Below are 17,836 nucleotides of genomic sequence, written 5' to 3'. Positions count from 1 at the left end.
GTGCTTCTAACACTGTTGCCTTTAGGATCCTGGTCGCTGTAATCTTTTCTTACCTTGCAAACAAGATTAATTGTTCTAAAATCTGTGAATTTACAAATTATTGAAAAGGATTATTTCTATAAGCCAGTAGAAGCATTAGTCTCGAATACGGAAATGTTTCAAACCAATCGATTGCAGTAACATTTATAACATCCACCTGAGGCACCAGGCTGAAGCACAGCAAAGATGGCTGAGCAGGTGGATGTAGGTGCAGACTCCAGTATTTAGTTTGCTTTAGCTGGAATACCCTCGATTTCTTAAAAAAAAAACTTAAAAAAAAAAACAATAGAATGAGATTTGTGCATTTGTGAATCGGAACGATGTTTGCTAGTTCATCCCAAATGGATTTGGCAAGAGTTTTATTTATCAGTTGACTCAACCAGTTGTGAAACAAATGAAGAAGCTGTAGTGGGATCCTATTGTTATAATCGTGCCTCCTTTAGTTGCTCTCATGGACGACCAAGTGACTAAAGCCGTTAAAACTGAGCACCACTGCTGTAAATCTTGGCAACAATGACGACAAAACGAATACTTTCCACTGATGCCTTTCCATGAATGCTGTGTAGGATTCAAATGTGACTACAGGGATCAGTCTGGATTATACCAGGCTAACCTATTTCATGTGTAGGGTCTACTGCAGGGATATTCTAATTGCATGTGATTCTCACATTGTGCGCACGGATATTGTGTTGGCAATATATATATCTGACTATGCAACCTTAAAGTGGTTAAATGCAACTATGCTCCTGCCTTGCAAATATATTCATAAAAATGTTAACCCTTTGTAGTATTTTCTAGGGCTGTAATAACAGTCAACAAAGAGGAATGCATAATGGAAGACAAATCATAAATATAGTTTTGTTTTTTAAATAAATAAACTGTCTCAAAAACCAAATATTAAACTGGAGAGGTCAGGGTTGAAGGTTTAAAAAAGACTAAGGTTATAAAAACAATCCCCCAAGCTTTAAACATTTCATTTACATTTCAGGTTCAGAAAGAGGAAAGAAGTATGGCAACAGTGCAAACCTAACAAGACATTAGCATCCACATAAATCCACACACTGGACAATAAGGCAAGTGGCCCAAAGGGCTTCTAAGTCCATAGGTGGAAGAACGTCATGGCTCTATAACTGTTGGTTGTGTACTTCACAATTCTAGCCTTTATGGAAGAGTACCAAGGAGAAAAAAAACGTTGTTGATAGAAAACTATTAAAAAGCAACATTAGACACAAACCATGAAGGAGGCTTGGCAAACATGGGGGATGAAATGAAAACTAAAAATACTTGTGTTGTCAGGAATGCCTGTTTTAAGCTAAAGTCAAGTAGCAACATAGCTTAGAAACGGTCAACCGAAAACATGACTGGGAGCAATCATCTTCACCATCCCCCCCCCCCCCCCCACTCATTTTCCAGTCTATCTTTCATCTTTGCTTTTCACGCCCTGCTGTCTCAAGTAACTGTGAAGACAGATTGACATCGAGACAAGGCTGGTTCCGCCAACTGTTTTCCATTGCCAAAGCCAGACTTTCCTGAAGAGACCAAGTATGGTTTTATTTGGCAGCTCAGGTCAACCAAGAGGTGGATTTTTAACATGAAGACAAATGACAGAAAAAGTGATGTTGGAGGTTTCTGACAAGCCCTTTTTAAAACGTTCCGTCTTATTTCACAGTAAAGGAGTTCTCCAAACCAATGTACCATAAGAAGCAACAGTTGTGAATGCAGTCATCTCCACAAGATTTCTGGCTACCGAAGGAATAACATGGAAGATTTGAAGTGTTTTTGCATTACACACACTCTATTTCCAAAATTGCCTCTTCAAACTGCAGACCTACAAGACTGCTTTACACTTGAGACAGGGGGTTTGCTATCAGCAGCTCAGTGACTTCCAATGCTGTATTAAAACAGGATGCCATTTGTGGACAGTTCTCAGTAATAGTTAAGTCATAACAGGTGGAACGCTACTGGGAATATAGGAACTGATACACAGTGTAATAGGCACTGAATCACAGAGTGGAGAAAGCACATGCTGAGAACCCTTGGGTTCAGAAGTTTCCACCTTTTTGTGATTCTGATTGACAAATCAAATTTCTCTGTTGACAATCTCTTGACATAACCTGGGTTTGTCACGATTCTGACCTGAATGACCAAGTATTCAAAGCAGAACAGACAGTGGGATTACTCAAAAAACATTCATTTAATTAACAGGGCATCTGATGCATGAAACTCTGGAGGGAGGAAACACAGGTTAGTGACCATGTAAATCTAACAGAGAAAGGTTGTGGCCAAAAGTCACTAACCTGGTTTACAAGTTCTTTTAACCAGAGAACGATTTTGAATCCAACCTGTGGGCTGCCAACAAGATGCGGCAGAAACCACCCACAGTGTCGCAGATGCTGGAATAGAGGTCCCGGAGTCCGAAGTCAGATCAGGCAAACAGATCAGAACAGGAACAGCCAGGCTCAAAGGTCCCGGAGACCAAAGACAGTCCAGGCAAAACATTCAAGATTGTGACAGGGTTTGGTGGGTCTCAGGAGAATGGTAATGTGGGTTTGGTGGAAGGTTTGGAGTGTGGTTGCCTCTCAGTGTTTGGGCTTTATTCCTTAAACCAAAAAATAGGAACTCCAAATTCTGCAGGGAAAAGTTCCAGTGGAGTTATTATATCTGCTCAGTGGTCAGATCTGCTGGGCCCTGCACATAACAGTGATGTTAAACTATATTACTGGCTGAATGTCAGTGATCATTTTGGCAACGTACTTAAAACATTGTGGTTGCTCGGACAACTGTAATAACATAATGTCTGTTTGCCGAGTCGGGGGCAACTATAGTGTTAGTGTTTCTAATAATTGATGAAGTTTTAACTTATGAATAGCAAAACTGAAAAGATCTATATTTGGTGAACTAAGTACCTACAAGACCATGGTATAAAGGGCAGAGCCAAGTATTGCTGGGGCTAGCTTTGCTCATTTGCTAACAGATTAGACTCTTTTAGGTGAGTCAATTACCCGTATAAAGCTAAACCAATGTCAGCATAACATGACACTACAACCGTCCATTTTCTACAAGTAGAATAATTGTTGTTTTCTTCTCAACTAAATGAATTTCTTAAGATGTTCCATTTGTCCTCCCCTGCCCTCACATCTTTATAAAAAAGATAAAAAGAGACTTTTTGTCTGTTAAATGCACAGAACTACCCTTCAAGGATGATTGCTTTTTACTTTAGGCTCCTTCAGGTCGTTAATGGAACATAAACTAATAGGACATTTAGGTAACAATAAGTTAAGACTCCAGAAGAGATTTGATTCTTAAGAAATTAGTGCAATACAGTTTGTCTGAGTGGCGCCATTTTGTGACATCGTCGGCAGGTGCAGGACCCCTGGCAGATATGCTATCTACACCGGACAGCTATTGATCCTAGGTTTCAATTGTTTGTTGATGGTTCTATTCAATTTTAATTTCCCATTATTAAAAAGGATTACCTGCAGTGTTTTCCATGAAGTTGACAGGCCTTTAAAGAGCCTTGACTTCAACCATGTAGAGTAGATTTAGGGATGAAACTCAGACTCACAATGCCTTATAATCTCATAAATGTTTCTTTTAGAGACGCATCACATACTGCAAAACACACTCCAGAGCATCTCAAGGCATAAGTGGATGGTTTGAGAATAATTTACCGTTGGGCAATCCTCTTTATTGGAGTGGAGTGGGCATTTAATATATAAATGTTTTTGGTTCTTGACACTGCCATCTGAGGTTTTACTCAAGACATTTGATAATTTTTTCACCCGATCCACTTAAAAAATGTAACTAGCACACATGAAGCTTTACAGACAGTAACTTAACAATGAATAGTGTACAAATATCTAATGACTTATACAGGACTGAGTCAGATTCTACACTGAAATACACCATATATTTTGTGTTGTAATTTAAAAGTTTCCTTGGATAATAGGGGTGCTAGCTATTTAGAATAGACCCACTGTTTCATCCAGCGGGAGATGAAACTGTTTTTTCTAGGATTTACAGGTGCTGGTCATAAAATTAGAATATCATGAAAAAGTAGATTGATTTCAGTAATTCCATTTAAAAAGTGAAACTTGTATATTATATTCATACATTACATACAAACTCATATATTTCAGATGTTTATTTTGTTTAATTTTGATGATTACAAATGACAACAAATGAAAATCTCAAATTCATCATATCAGAAAATTAGAATATTGTGAAAAGGTTCAAAATTGATGGCCCCTGGTGCCACACTCTAATCAGCTAATTAACTCAAACCACCTGCAAAAGCCTTTAAATGGTCTTTCAGTCTAGTTCTATAGGCTACACAATCATGGGGAAGACTGCTGACTTGACAGTTGTCCAAAAGACGACCATCGACACCTTGCACAAGGAGGGCAAGACACAAAAGGTCATCGCTAAAGAGGCTGGCTGTTCACAGAGCTCAGTGTCCAAGCACATTAATAGAGAGGCGAAGGGAAGGAAAAGATGTGGTCGAAAAAAGTGTACAAGCAAGAGAGATAACCGCACCCTGGAGAGGATTGTGAAACAAAACCCCTTCAAAAATGTGGGGGAGATTCACAAAGAGTGGACTGCAGCTGGAGTGAGTGCTTCAAGAACCACCACACACAGACGTATGAAAGACATGGGTTTCTGCTGTCGCATTCCTTGTGTCAAGCCACTCTTGAACCACAGACAGCGTCAGAAGCGTCTTGCCTGGGCTAAAGAGAAACAGGACTGGACTGCTGGTGAGTGGTCCAAAGTCATGTTCTCTGATGAAAGTAAATTTTGCATTTCCTTTGGAAATCAAGGTCCCAGAGTCTGGAGGAAAAGAAGAGAGGCACTTCATCCACGTTGCTTGAAGTCCAGTGTAAAGTTTCCACAGTCAGTGATGGTTTGGGGTGCCATGTCATCTGCTGGTGTTGGTCCATTGTGTTTTCTGAGGTCCAGGGTCAACGCAGCCACATACCAGGAAGTTTTAGAGCACTTCATGCTTCCTGCAGCTGACCAACTTTTTGGAGATGCAGATTTCATTTTCCAACAGGACTTGGCACCTGCACACAGTGCCAAAGCTACCAGTACCTGGTTGAAGGACCATGGTATCCCTGTTCTTAATTGGCCAGCAAACTCTCCTGACCTTAACCCCATAGAAAATCTATGGGGTATTGTGAAGAAGAAGATGCAATACACCAGACCCAACAATTCAGAAGAGCTAAAAGCCACTATTAGAGCAACCTGGGCTATCATAACACCTGAGCAGTGCCACAGACTGATCGACTCCATGCCACGCCGCATTGCTGCAGTAATACAGGCCAAAGGAGGCCCAACTAAATACTGAGTGCTGTACATGCTCATACTTTTCATGTTCATACTTTTCAGTTGGCCAACATTTCTATAAATCCTTTGTTTTTATTGGTCTTCAGTAATATTCTAATTTTCTGATATGATGAATTTGAGATTTTCATTTGTTGTCATTTGTAATCATCAAAATTAAACAAAATAAACATCTGAAATATATGAGTTTGTATGTAATGTATGAATATAATATACAAGTTTCACTTTTTAAATGGAATTACTGAAATCAATCTACTTTTTCATGATATTCTAATTTTATGACCAGCACCTGTATATAAGGAATCCATTTTTTTAAGCTAATTAATTCCACAATCAAAGTTTACAACAAAACTAAATAAAAAGAACTAAAGATGAAATTGTTTTTTCTTTAGAATGAAGAAGTTATTCAATTTGTCAGACCAGGTTGTTGGCCAACTTCTCAATGCATTTATCAGAATTCATGGGAATGGAAGAAAATGAGCACATCAAGAGCAGGAAGGACTTTTTCGAGTAACTATGTGAATCATCCTGGCAAAGAAGTACTTAATAAATAAGAAGTAGATATGTTTTCAAGGTGTTTAGTGTTCGGCCTTGTGTTTTCTAATGAGGAAATCATTAGTCTTTTGTTTTGTTAAAGTAAATAAAAAAAGTAGTGAGGATAGTGAATATTTCAGCTGCAGTGTCCTGAAGGCACAGATTCCTGAGACTGGATCTCTGTACAAAACTTCACTTTGTTAAACTATGATCTAACCAGATGATCCGACCAGATGTCGAGATTTGTGAAAAAGGAAAGTTTAAAACTTGTAGTCTGTTCTGTTTTTCTACCCACCACTTTAATATTTGATTAAAACACCTATAGAGTAAGTCCTAATCTTTCTAAAGTAACATTAATGTAGTTTATTTTACTCAGAAATCTGTTTTCAATTAAGTGAAAAGCTCTTGATTGAGATGAAACTGACACATGACACCATGAGCATCCAAATATTGATGGAGACCTTATCAGAAGATGAAAAATACACCATGATAACAACTAAAGCACATTGCCAAAATCGCAAAAGAAATCCTAAAGAAGAAAAAGTTAAATGCATGTCCTGGCCAAGTATGTTCCCTCATTTGACTCCAACAAAGCACCTCTGGGGAAAATTGGAGAAGAAAGTGCAGCAACAACAGATCAAGCAGACAGAGGAGCATGAATAACAGTTCTGTGAAGCAAGGCCAAGTATTTCTGAAGATATTTGTGCAATGCTGGTATTCCCCACGCTTTACAGGACTGAGGCTATTGTCAGAACAAAGAACTTTGTTGATGTGTAAAAAAAAAAAAAAAAACAATTTTCACTCAGTTTATCTTCCATTATGTCCCTTTGTGTGAAGAAATTATGCTGTTAGTTTCTGTATAGAGGAATACCTACACTGCTGTTTGAAATGACATCCTTTACCAATATACGGACTTTCAAACTGTCCTTAAAAACACAATTTTTGCAACTTACACAGACATATACATACAAGCCTACATTCAGGCTGCCGCTCAATATGGTAAAGTTATAAAAAAGAACAAAACTTTGAAAGTATATACAACAAGTTAGGCTTAAAAGTAAAGTAGGTCACATGGTTAAACATAAGTAGCTTACAAACATAAATATAGTTAGTAATTAAATAAGCAGCACCAATGGGATAAAAATTAAATAGAAAATAATAAGTAGGGGAGAGTGGGGTAAGATGAGCCAGTGGGTAAGTTGACCCACCCCTTGTATCTAGATAACCGTTCACATGTTTTGTCATGTGACCATAAATTCAGGAAGCACCAGTCATTTCCATCTTGCTGTGATTAAGGGCGTTTCTCAATTCACGAGAACACGAGTACGTACTCGCGTTCTCGTCAAGTCCGTTCTTGGCGAGAACGCAGGAAGAGCGGACTTGACGAGAACGCGAGCACGCAAGCACGTATGTGTATTGGAGCAGAAGTGTACTCGTGACGTCATCACATGCAACGTTGTTTAGCATTTCTTTAACAGTCAAAACTATTTATTCCCTACACAAAACATGTTGAAAACAATGTTTTTAATTTCTAAAGCTTAAAAAACATTAAAAAAAATTACCGAACCGCAAAAAAACGCCATCAGAACGAGCGGTAGTTCACACATAACTAGACCGAGATAAGTGCACTACAGACGGGGTAAATTTAGCCCTGGCTGCGGTTACCTTCGGAGGTCTGCTGGTCACTCTGGTCCGCTCAATGTCGGACTTTTTTTTTTAATTTCGCACTAACTCTGTAAACAGACCACACAGGGAGGCTTAAATGTATAATGTTATCGCCTCAAACGATTTCAAAACGTACTTTTGAAGAACAACAGCAGCAGAAAAGGGAATGTTTAACCTAACACTGTGAGCGCTGTCTGGAATCAAGCTGCGGCCGCGGGGCATTCTGGGAAAGCGGTCAGTCTGAAGAACGCACAAGTCTGCTCTGATGCATGCTCGATAAAGAGGGCGGGGTGAGAACAACATCCGGGGATTTTATGCGTTCTCAATCTGGCGTTCTTGAGAATTGGAACGGTACTCGGGCTGAGGCTGATGACGTATCACGAGTACACGAGCACACGAGAACGCTCAAGAACGCATATTGAGAAACGGCCAAAGACAAGCACATGGGAGAAGGGGTAAGTACTTTTTTACACAAGAAACTGTTTTTTGCTTGTTTAAGTAAATTTACAGCATATCAGGTAAAATGACTGTTATATCAAAGCAAATTTATCTGGGTCTAAAATTATATATTATACTTGTTGGTGATTTTCTTATGTATAAAATCATGTGAATCAATTCACTAAAGATTAGCCTGAATTTCTAAGCTAGCACATTTTTTCCAAAATGGTGGCTATGGGGCAAAGTGAGCCAAAGGCTATGGGGTAAATTGAGCAAATGGTTCAACTTACCCCACCACAAGGCAAGCACTCTCAGACGTATAAAATAGTATTTCTTTGAGTATACTCAACTGATTTGTCAAATGTTTCCCATTGTAGAACAGGGATCATGCCAAGAACCTACAAGAGAAAAAAAAACTGGGGCTCAACACCCCTTGAAGCACTGGAAAGAGCAGCCAATGATGTCAAGGCTGGAGAGTCCATCAGATCAGTGGCAAAAGAGAGAAATATTGACAGGTCAACATTGAGGAGATACATAAAGAAGAGGGAGGTAAAGGAAGTAAAAGCAGCAGGGTACAGTGGAACAGCAGAAGCAAGGAGAGTCTTTTCAGAGGAGACGGAGAAGGAGCTAGCAGACCATATCAAGCAGCTCGCAGACCAGTTCCATGGCCTTACACCAAAGAAATGCAGGGAACTGTCATTAGAATTGGCAATCAGAAACAACATTCCTACCCCCAGCAACTGGAGAGAGAAAGGTTTAGCCGGTAGGAAGTGCAAGAAACAACAAAACTCAGTAGGTTGGCATAGACCAATTTATCTTGTGTAGTTCAATATAGTACCATTTCCTTTTTAGGTAACGATTGGTTCAGGAATTTTATGGCACGCCACCATCTCTCCTTCCGTATGCCCGAAGCAACATCTTTGGGAAGGGCTACGGCCTTTAATAGAACAACAGTTGGAGAGTTCTTCGACAATCTGGCTAAGTTGATGGACAGGTAACAGAATATAAGTATTTGAAAACATTAATAACTATTTATGACAACTACATGCAACAGTAAATTAACAACAAACTGATGGCAATGCATATACAGTAGCCTGGTATAGCCCATTTTTACAAACACTTTCCATTACTTAAGGTTTAACTATTCTGATTATCATCATTGCTCTTTTCTTTGTTTTACAGGCATAAATTCCCTCCAAACATGATATATAATGTTGGCGAAACAGGAGTAACAACAGTACAGACACCAAAGCAGGTTGTGACAGAAAAAGGAAAGAAACAAGTGGGCGCAATCACTTCTGCAGAAAGAGGCGAACTGGTGACTGTGGTCTGTGCAGTCAATGCAACTGGTAATGCAGTCCCACCCATGTTTATCTTCCCAAGGGTTAGATACAAAGACCACTTCGTTACAGGTGCACCACCAGGTCAATTGGTACCTCCACCAGATCAGGCTGGATCAATGAAGACACCTTTGTTGAGTTCCTTGAACATCTGGTTCAGCAGACCAAGTGCTCCAAAGACCTGCCACTGCTGCTGATCTTGGATAACCATGAAGCCCACATTTCTCTGAAGGCTTTGGAGATAGCAAAAACATGTGGTATTGTTATGCTCACAATTCCACCTCACACATCCCATCGCCTGCAACCTCTGGATAAGTGCGTGTATGGTCCATTTAAGACCTATTACAGCAGATCTCTCGATGGGTGGATGAGGTCCAACCCAGGAAAAACAGCCAGCATATACCAAATCCCTGGCTGTGTGAGCGAAGCTTTCATGTCAGCAATGGCACCACGAAATATCTCCTCTGGATTCAGATCCACTGGAATTTTCCCTTACAACAGAGATATCTTCTCTGATGCAGAGTTTGAGCCATCCATGGTGTCAGACAGGCCGAACCTGGAGCAGCAGCCTGCAGCTGCAGGTGATGCACCTGTGGTTTCAACTTCCCTTTCTGCTGAGCTACCTTCACCAGGCCCTGCACATGCATGTGCTTCACCAAGTGACACAATTTCACACCCCAACCATGCTGGATATGTGTCTCCTAATGACATTCTACCCTTACCCAAAAGTCAGAACCCCCGGAAACAAACAAACCGAAAGCATGTGAAGACAAGAATCCTGACTGATACACCTGAAAAGCAGGCAATCGAAAGTGCCCATAAAGAAAGGCAAAATAAACAGAAAGGCAAAACAGAGAGAACCATAAAAGAGAAAGGAATGCTGAAGAGGAAACAAACCCAGAAGAAAATCGAAGTAGATATCAGCTCTGAGGAGAGTGATGTTGCCATCCCATTTGAAGACACTTCTGAGCACGAGAGTTCCAGCGATGAAAGTGAATCAGATGTCTCAGATCTGGTAGTTGGTGACTTTGTCATAGTAAAATTTGCATCCAAATGCAGAAGCCACCATTACATTGGCTTGGTTGACAGCCTTGCAGGCAACGAAGTGAGTGCCAGATTTCTGAGAAGAATCCGAGGGATCACTGGCAGTAAGAAACCCACCTTTGCATTCAAGGAAAATGATGAGGCATCTTTCCCACGGAGTGATGTGCTGAAGAAGCTACCTCAACCTCAAAAGGTTGGAGGGACTGCAAGGAGGGAGCAACAGTTCATGTTCCTCTGCAACCTTGACAGTTGGAATATTGAATAGTTCTTTTGATTAAATAGTTTTGAAACTAACTGGTGGTTTGTTCTCAGAAGTTCAAAACTTTTCAAACTGTTTGTTAGCACAATATGCTTATGTTTACATTTTAAAACCTAGAGGGTCAGTTTACCCCAAGATGGCTCAATTTACCCACTTACTTGGTTAAACTTACCCCTAACCTGGGGCAAGTTGAGCCACAGGAGCACTTTTTTTTGAGAAGTCATTATTTTGGGCAGGTTTGTCAGAGATTCATTCTGATAATTTCATTTGATAGGAGACATCCTAAAATAAAATAATATGTTCTCATTCTATTTCTGTGTCATTTTTCCTTACGTCCAGAACAACATAAGTAAAAAATGGCTCATCTTACCCCACTCTCCCCTAAATATAAAAAAAAAAAATACAATAGAAATTGAAAAGAATAGAATGAAAGAAAGAAAAAATGATAATAATAAAAAAAAATCAAATTAAATAAAAAAAAAGTTTTACTGCATTAATATGGTCATGGCCGGTTTCCACCTATTAACAAATATGTCTTTTTGAAGCCTCAGGCGATAAGTTATTTGTTCCATATAATAGATTTCCCAGACCTTTTCAATCCATATTTTGTATGTTGGCGGATCAGGCTTCAACCACTTAACTGTGATGCATTTAAGAGCTGCAATCAGTAATATTTGTAGAAGGTACTTTTTTCCTCTTCCAGTAACGTGTTTTGGTAATAATCCAAAAAGTACCATCTCAGGGTCTTTGTTAAAGGTTTTCTGAAATACTTTTCTGAGGGCCTCGAATATCTCGTCCCAAAATTTATTCCAATTTAGGACATGTCCAGAATATATGGGTATGGTTGCCGATGTGTGACCCACAATTTCTCCAGCATTTATCTGAGTGTATGGACCCCATTTTAGATATGACTGCTGGTGTCCTGAAAAAACGTATTATTATCTTCCACCTAAATTCTCGCCATGTATTAGAGTTAGTGACTTGATGCGCCGTAGTACATATTTCTTCCCACTTGTCTTGCTGTATATCTATGTTCATTTCGCTTTCCCATCTTTCTTTGGTCTGTAGAGTTTTGTTTGGATCCATATCTATAAATAACTTGTATAAATGGCTAATAATTCTCTTATTCCCTCTACCTGTTTGCAGATTTATCAGGAATTCTTCAATTTTAGTGGGCTCTAGGATTTTAGTCCGCTCTCTGTGTTTTGTTAAAAAGTCCCTTAGTTGTAAATACCTAAAAAAAAATCTGTATTGGGGAGTGTAAATTCCACTCTTAATTGTTCAAATGATTTAAGACTCCCATCTTTGTGAAGTTGGTGTAGATTTATAAGGCCTCGTTTTGACCAATTTCTGAATCCTGGGTCCATCTGTGAGGGAACAAAATCATTTATAAGACCAATGTTGGTTAGTGCTGAGATTGATTTAGGCAGTCCATAAGTTATCTTTATTTTCCTCCAAATTTTCAGTGTGGTCCTAGTCCATTCGCTCATATGAATCTCCCTAAGCGGGGTATCCGAAAAAAGGAGGGTCTGTAAGGGCCATTTGCATGTGCCTTTCTCAATATTTAGCCATCTTGTGTGTATAGGTTCTTGCAGCCATGCTATTAGAGGTCTAAGCTGCGCAGCCCAAAAATACAATCTAAAGTTTGGAAGTTTAAGACCTCCATGTGATTTGGACAACTGAAGTACCTTTAGTCTGACCCTCGGGCGTTTTGATTGCCATATGAACTTTGTAATCAACTTGTCTAATTTATCAAATGTAGATTTAGGGATGTCTACAGGAAGCATCTGGAAAGGGTAAAGTAATTTAGGTAATACATTCATTCGTATACATTCGACACGGCCTATCATGGATAAGGGAAGGGTCGACCATCTGTCCAGCTCCTTACTAATGTTTTGAATTAAGGTTGTGTAATTCACATCAAATAGGTTTCCTAACAGTGGGGGGATTATGATACCCAAATATTTAATTCCTTCTTTTGGCCATTTGAAACCACTCTCGGCCTTGAATGTGTGAGAGATTCTATTCCCTATATCCATGGCTGTTGTTTTTTCTATATTAACTTTATATCCTGAGAAATACCCAAATGTGGAAATAATGTGTTTTATATGTGGGATTGTTACTGTAGGATCAGTGAGGTAAAGAAGTACATCGTCTGCATATAATGATAGTTTGTGTTGTTCTCCACTTATTGTGAGTCCCTTAATGTTATTATTGTCCCTAATAAGCTGTGCCAGTGGTTCAATACTCAAATCAAATAGTAGAGGTGAAAGAGAACAACCTTGCCTACATCCTCGCTCCAGGGAATATCGATCTGCTAAAAAACCGTTCACTTTAACAGCGGCTTGTGGGTTGGAGTATAGAATTTGTATCCACCTAATAAATTTGGGGCCAAATTGGAAACGTTTCAGTGTCTGAAAAAGGTATTGCCAGGATACTCTATCGAACGCTTTCTGGGCATCTAATGATAGTAGCATTGCTTCCTTTCCTTTAGCATCTGGATGGGTCATCAAATTTAACAATCTTCTAATATTATCACCATAATATCTCCCAATAATAAACCCAGTCTGATCTGGGTGGACAATATTTGTTATGATTTTATTAACCCGCCTTGCTAATATAGATGTTAATATGCGTAGGTCTGTATTCAAAAGAGATATTGGCCTATATGATTCACATTTGGTAGGATCCTTTCCCTCTTTATGTAACACAACTATTGTTGCTTCTCTTCAGGAGGGAGCCAGGATACCAGATAGTATTTTTAAGATTTATTTTTGGCGAGGAACTTCAAGTCTTTAAACCCCTTTCTTTGCTTTATTCAAAGACTATAGATGAAAAACCGTACAGAAATGTTGGCGCTACTGGGGGCAATAAGAGATATGAAGTTCAGAGTCCCGAACCAGCCCTTAAACACTAGGGCCGTCCCAAACCACGTAGTGGGTAGGGCCAGCAGACCGTTCAGCCCTTAAATAGCAATGTTTTCTATAAATGTCTCTACAGGTTGAAATGGAGGTTAAACTCAAAATATACTTTAATCTCAAACCTGCCGGGGATATGAATATCTTAATAGGTGTCGGTCCTCTCTCATCTTCACCATTTTAATCTTTTTCAGGATATTTTTTAAACACCAGAGTTATGTAGTTTTTGTAGAGTTTCCTACAAACCATTTCCATGCATCTATTCTTCCCAACTTTAAAAACAGTCAAGGTTTAAGCACTGAATTTCTTTATGTTTCTCCAACATTAGCTATTATGTACCATCAGCAGGTGATTAAAGAGTTATTATATTTTGATCAGGGTTCATAATCGGGCAACAGACTACAGTTAATGCACTTAAAATGTCATATGAAATCTTCATAGAAGAATATTGAATTCTCTGAGTTTGAAGCATTTTCCCTATAAGATATCTCCCAGCAAAAAGAAAAAAATCAATACATAAAGTTATAATAATATTTAACAAACTGCCCTGATTAAAGATTATCTTATTAGCTGATTACTCTGTCAACCATTTAAATGATTAACTAATCAAAGCTCAGATAGTGAAATGCTCTAAAGAGATTAATTTCTTCCAGAAATTGAACAAGCTGAAGCTAAAATTATGCAACCTAATGAATTCTGAATAGATGTATTTACAGAGAAGGGAGATTTTTTTCTTATCTTTAATTCAAAATCTTTTATATTGTTAGAATAGTTTTTGCTTATTTGCTGCTTTGAGTGGAAAAAACTTAAATGAAAAGGATGAAATAGTGAAGTATATCTCCTTATTTGAGACAGAGTCAAACATTCAGATACCTTAAACCAACAAACCAAGCCTAATATATACCAAAAGGCCTCACTTAGTCAGAAATGGCTGTGACGTCGCTGTATGTTGATGCGTTAATTCCACAGAATGATGAAAAGTGGTGAGACAGCAGCCTGGGCAGACAGGAGTAAGAAGGAGACAGGCAGAAATGAAGAGGGCTGGAGGAGAGCCCTGTCTCTACATGCACGGCTGGTGGAAAAATGTCTCTCTTAATGAATCCCAGCTCTCCAAACCCCTTTAGAACAGCCAGACTCGCCAAGGGGATAAAATATGGTACTCTTCTGATTACATCACAATTATCAATTACACTCCCTCTTTCCTACATTGACAATGTCTTTCTCCACCGACGTACAAACTCAATCCTCTCTATAGATGGAGTCATGCATGTTCAGACACTAATTTAAAAAAACATCTACTAAATCTCATTTTAACAATGAGCTGCAGCAGCAGAGTAATTTATTTGGTTAGAGGTGATGGTTGCTTCCCTTTTCAGAGCAAGCTGGCCCATCTTTTCTGTCACAAATGGAAAAAAAAAAAACCTTTCTCCCTTGTGATATTCTTATTCAGACAGCCAATTTAAAAACACATAGGATTAGATAATAAATCAAAGACACCCTTAGGTTTTCCTTTTCTTTTTGCATTTTTACTTCATTGTGCATATTAAGCAATGCAGCAAACCCGAGGGTGAATCTATTAGTTGGAAAGGTGCTCCTGGAGCCCAGTTAACATTATGCATCCAGGTCTGGATCTGCTAGGCTCATTTATCTTAATTTAGAGAAGAAAAAAACTGTCTCATCTCTGTGTAAGCAGCACAAAGCTCTGTTGTTAGTCAGCCTGAGTCTTACACATTAAATGAACTACAAGGGAATTTGCTCAGATGGTGAATATATGTGAAAAAAGAGTCATTAATCATTCTCCAAGTCATTTTTTTATTTTAAACTTGACTCAACAGTGCTAACCAAGAGCCCTAGAGCCTATTCAGGGTTCTACTAGGTTAATCTGTTAATTACCTAAAACAATTGGCTGTTTTGAGAAACGATAAAGAACTTAGGTTTGCCCAAAAAGCTTTTTTCCTATAAAGGCAGAGGTCTGTAGACTCTGGGACACAGCCAGCTGTCTGCTTATCAGCACCTGACTAAGGATGTTGAACTAAAAACCTGTCCTGAGGGCCAAGCTTTCAGCTCTCTGATTGAGGATTTAATCCAAGGGTATTGGTCGGAACAAGGACCTGCTGAAAGAAAGCTTACTTAGGTTTCAGATCAGTTTCACAAGTAACTGGAAGCTTAAATAATTTCAGTTTAACACATTAGACTCTTTCTTTTTTTTTTTTTTACATTTTATATTCATCTGAGGCGAGATGCTCCTAATACCGGGGGGGGGGGGAAACAGAAGCTGAACTTTGGAGCATTATCTTAGGTGTAAATGTTTATAGCAACTATATATGACTGGGGCAGCTTTTACAGCTGAGCTGTTTGCACTTGACAGATGAATTGTGGCAAATGTCCAGTGTGGACTCCCAGACATCGAGACATCCCATATCAGCCCAAATAAAGACTAGTATTATGACCACAAACAAAGATGAATACTTTAAAGGAGTATTTTACATTTAAAATCCTTTTTAAATTGCTGGTAAACTCGTGTACAATCAATTTTAGGAGAAAAGATGTTATAGAAAATGGGGTCTGACTTGGACCCCATTTTATGCGCACATAGATAAAAAATTGTGTGTATGAGTTTTCATGTGGATGAAGCTTTAACAACATTAGCAGTTTGCCATGGTTCATTTACCTTTGTTTCCTGGTGAAATGTTACACAAGCAGCCACACTTACTGACAAATCAGGCAGGTTTGAGCCAGATCTGACTCTGCTGGAATGGCAACAAGTATTTCAGATTTGGAGCTGCTCCAAATCTGATAGGTCTGATTTCCGATTGGTGTCACCTTTAAGAAAAATTACCAGGACTGCTTTGTAGCTAAAGAAAACAAATAAATTAAAATTAAAGTCCTCCACTTCTGGTTCCTTGCAAAGATATTCACACCTCTTCAACTTTTACATCAGAACCACAAACCATTGTGTATTTCATTTGGTCTTTAGGCCAATTTATACTTCTGACACATAGCCTCTGCAACCGTCAAATCTGTCTCTGTGTGCGACCATGTCACCTGCGCAGAGGCTCTGCAACTGTCGTCTCGTAAATCAAAAAAATCCTCACTACATGTTGGACGGTCGCAAACTGGATCAGACCTCAAGCGGAAGTGTGCAGACAGAAAGCAGCTGTGATTGGTCCTTGGTATGCCTTTCCGGCTGTCTGTGTGGTCGTCCTCGATTCGGTGCTGGGGCAAGCCATTTTTAATAACTAAGGAGTAATAACAACAATGGATAACCATGATGAAAGGTTCATAGAGGAGGTTCGAAAGTACAACCACTTGTACAATGCCTTAGACATGTTCTTTTGGAAAAATAAACAAACAGTGCCGCTGAAGAAGTTCTCGTGACCATCTGCCGAAGTTCTCTCAAGTTCTCAAATAGGCTCCCCCTAGCGCTTAAGCGGGAAACTGCTGCGCGTCCCTAAAATTTCCAGACTGATGTTGCAGAAGCATACCAGCAAAACTGGTTCGCAACCAGACGCAAGCGACATTTGATGTGTGTGGATGCAGGAGTATAATCCTCCCTTTTTGCTACGTTCAGACCGCAAGCAGCAAAGGCAGCAGGAGCAGCTCTTAAACATGTAAAGTCAGTGGTTGACGAGCATCAAGGTGCAGTAAAAGGTCACGCAGCTCATTTTGAGCAGCAGGTGCAGCATGCTGTGAGCGTTTGAGCATCTGACGCACGCAACTCGCTGCAAACACAGCTGCTGCTGGAGTTGAGTCTGAGCGGCTCCGACAGCGAAATAATATTTGAAGGCAGGATGGCAATCTGGATGAACTGACTGCACAGATGAAAATTGACTTTCTCACTGAAAAACATATCAAAACTACTTTTTACCCACTTATAACAGCACATATAGCTGCCATTGTTACAAAGAAAGGATACGGTAGCTCCGCCCAACAAGCATCAGACACACTTTTTCAGCGAGGCTTCAGCCACGCGTCAGAACTAAACTTGAACAAGCATCAAAATTGAAACAGTACACGCGTTTATGCTGCTCTTGCTGCTTGTGGTGTGAACGTAGCATTATTTAATAGAACACAAATTGGGCAAATAATACCTTGTTTTGAAAACAGTTGTATAGCAAAATCTGTTCAGGCCCCTTTACTCTAATGTCCAAAATGGTAAATGGCCTGTAATTATATAACGCTTTTTCAAGTCAGGAGACTTGACCAAAGTGCTTTACACTACATTCAGTCATTCACGTACACACTGATGGTGTGTACGT

At 39.3% G+C, this 17,836-nt stretch overlaps 1 protein-coding gene and 1 long non-coding RNA gene across 2 annotated transcripts in view; one reads left to right on the top strand and one right to left on the bottom strand.

Moving 5' to 3' along the window:
* svep1 (sushi, von Willebrand factor type A, EGF and pentraxin domain containing 1) overlaps positions 1-17,836 on the bottom strand; it is a 138,892-nt gene that overhangs the window by 117,693 nt on the left and 3,363 nt on the right.
* LOC119773394 lies at positions 8,464-9,435 on the top strand. The gene is made up of 3 exons (XR_005279379.1): positions 8,464-8,779; positions 8,869-9,010; positions 9,199-9,435. It is a non-coding gene; the product is annotated as an uncharacterized LOC119773394 (long non-coding RNA).

The sequence above is a fragment of the Cyprinodon tularosa genome, unplaced genomic scaffold, assembly GCF_016077235.1.
Source record: "Cyprinodon tularosa strain WSP-4 unplaced genomic scaffold, ASM1607723v1 ctg76, whole genome shotgun sequence".
Lineage (NCBI taxonomy): Eukaryota > Metazoa > Chordata > Actinopteri > Cyprinodontiformes > Cyprinodontidae > Cyprinodon > Cyprinodon tularosa.
This window is presented reverse-complemented; position numbering and strand designations above follow the sequence as displayed.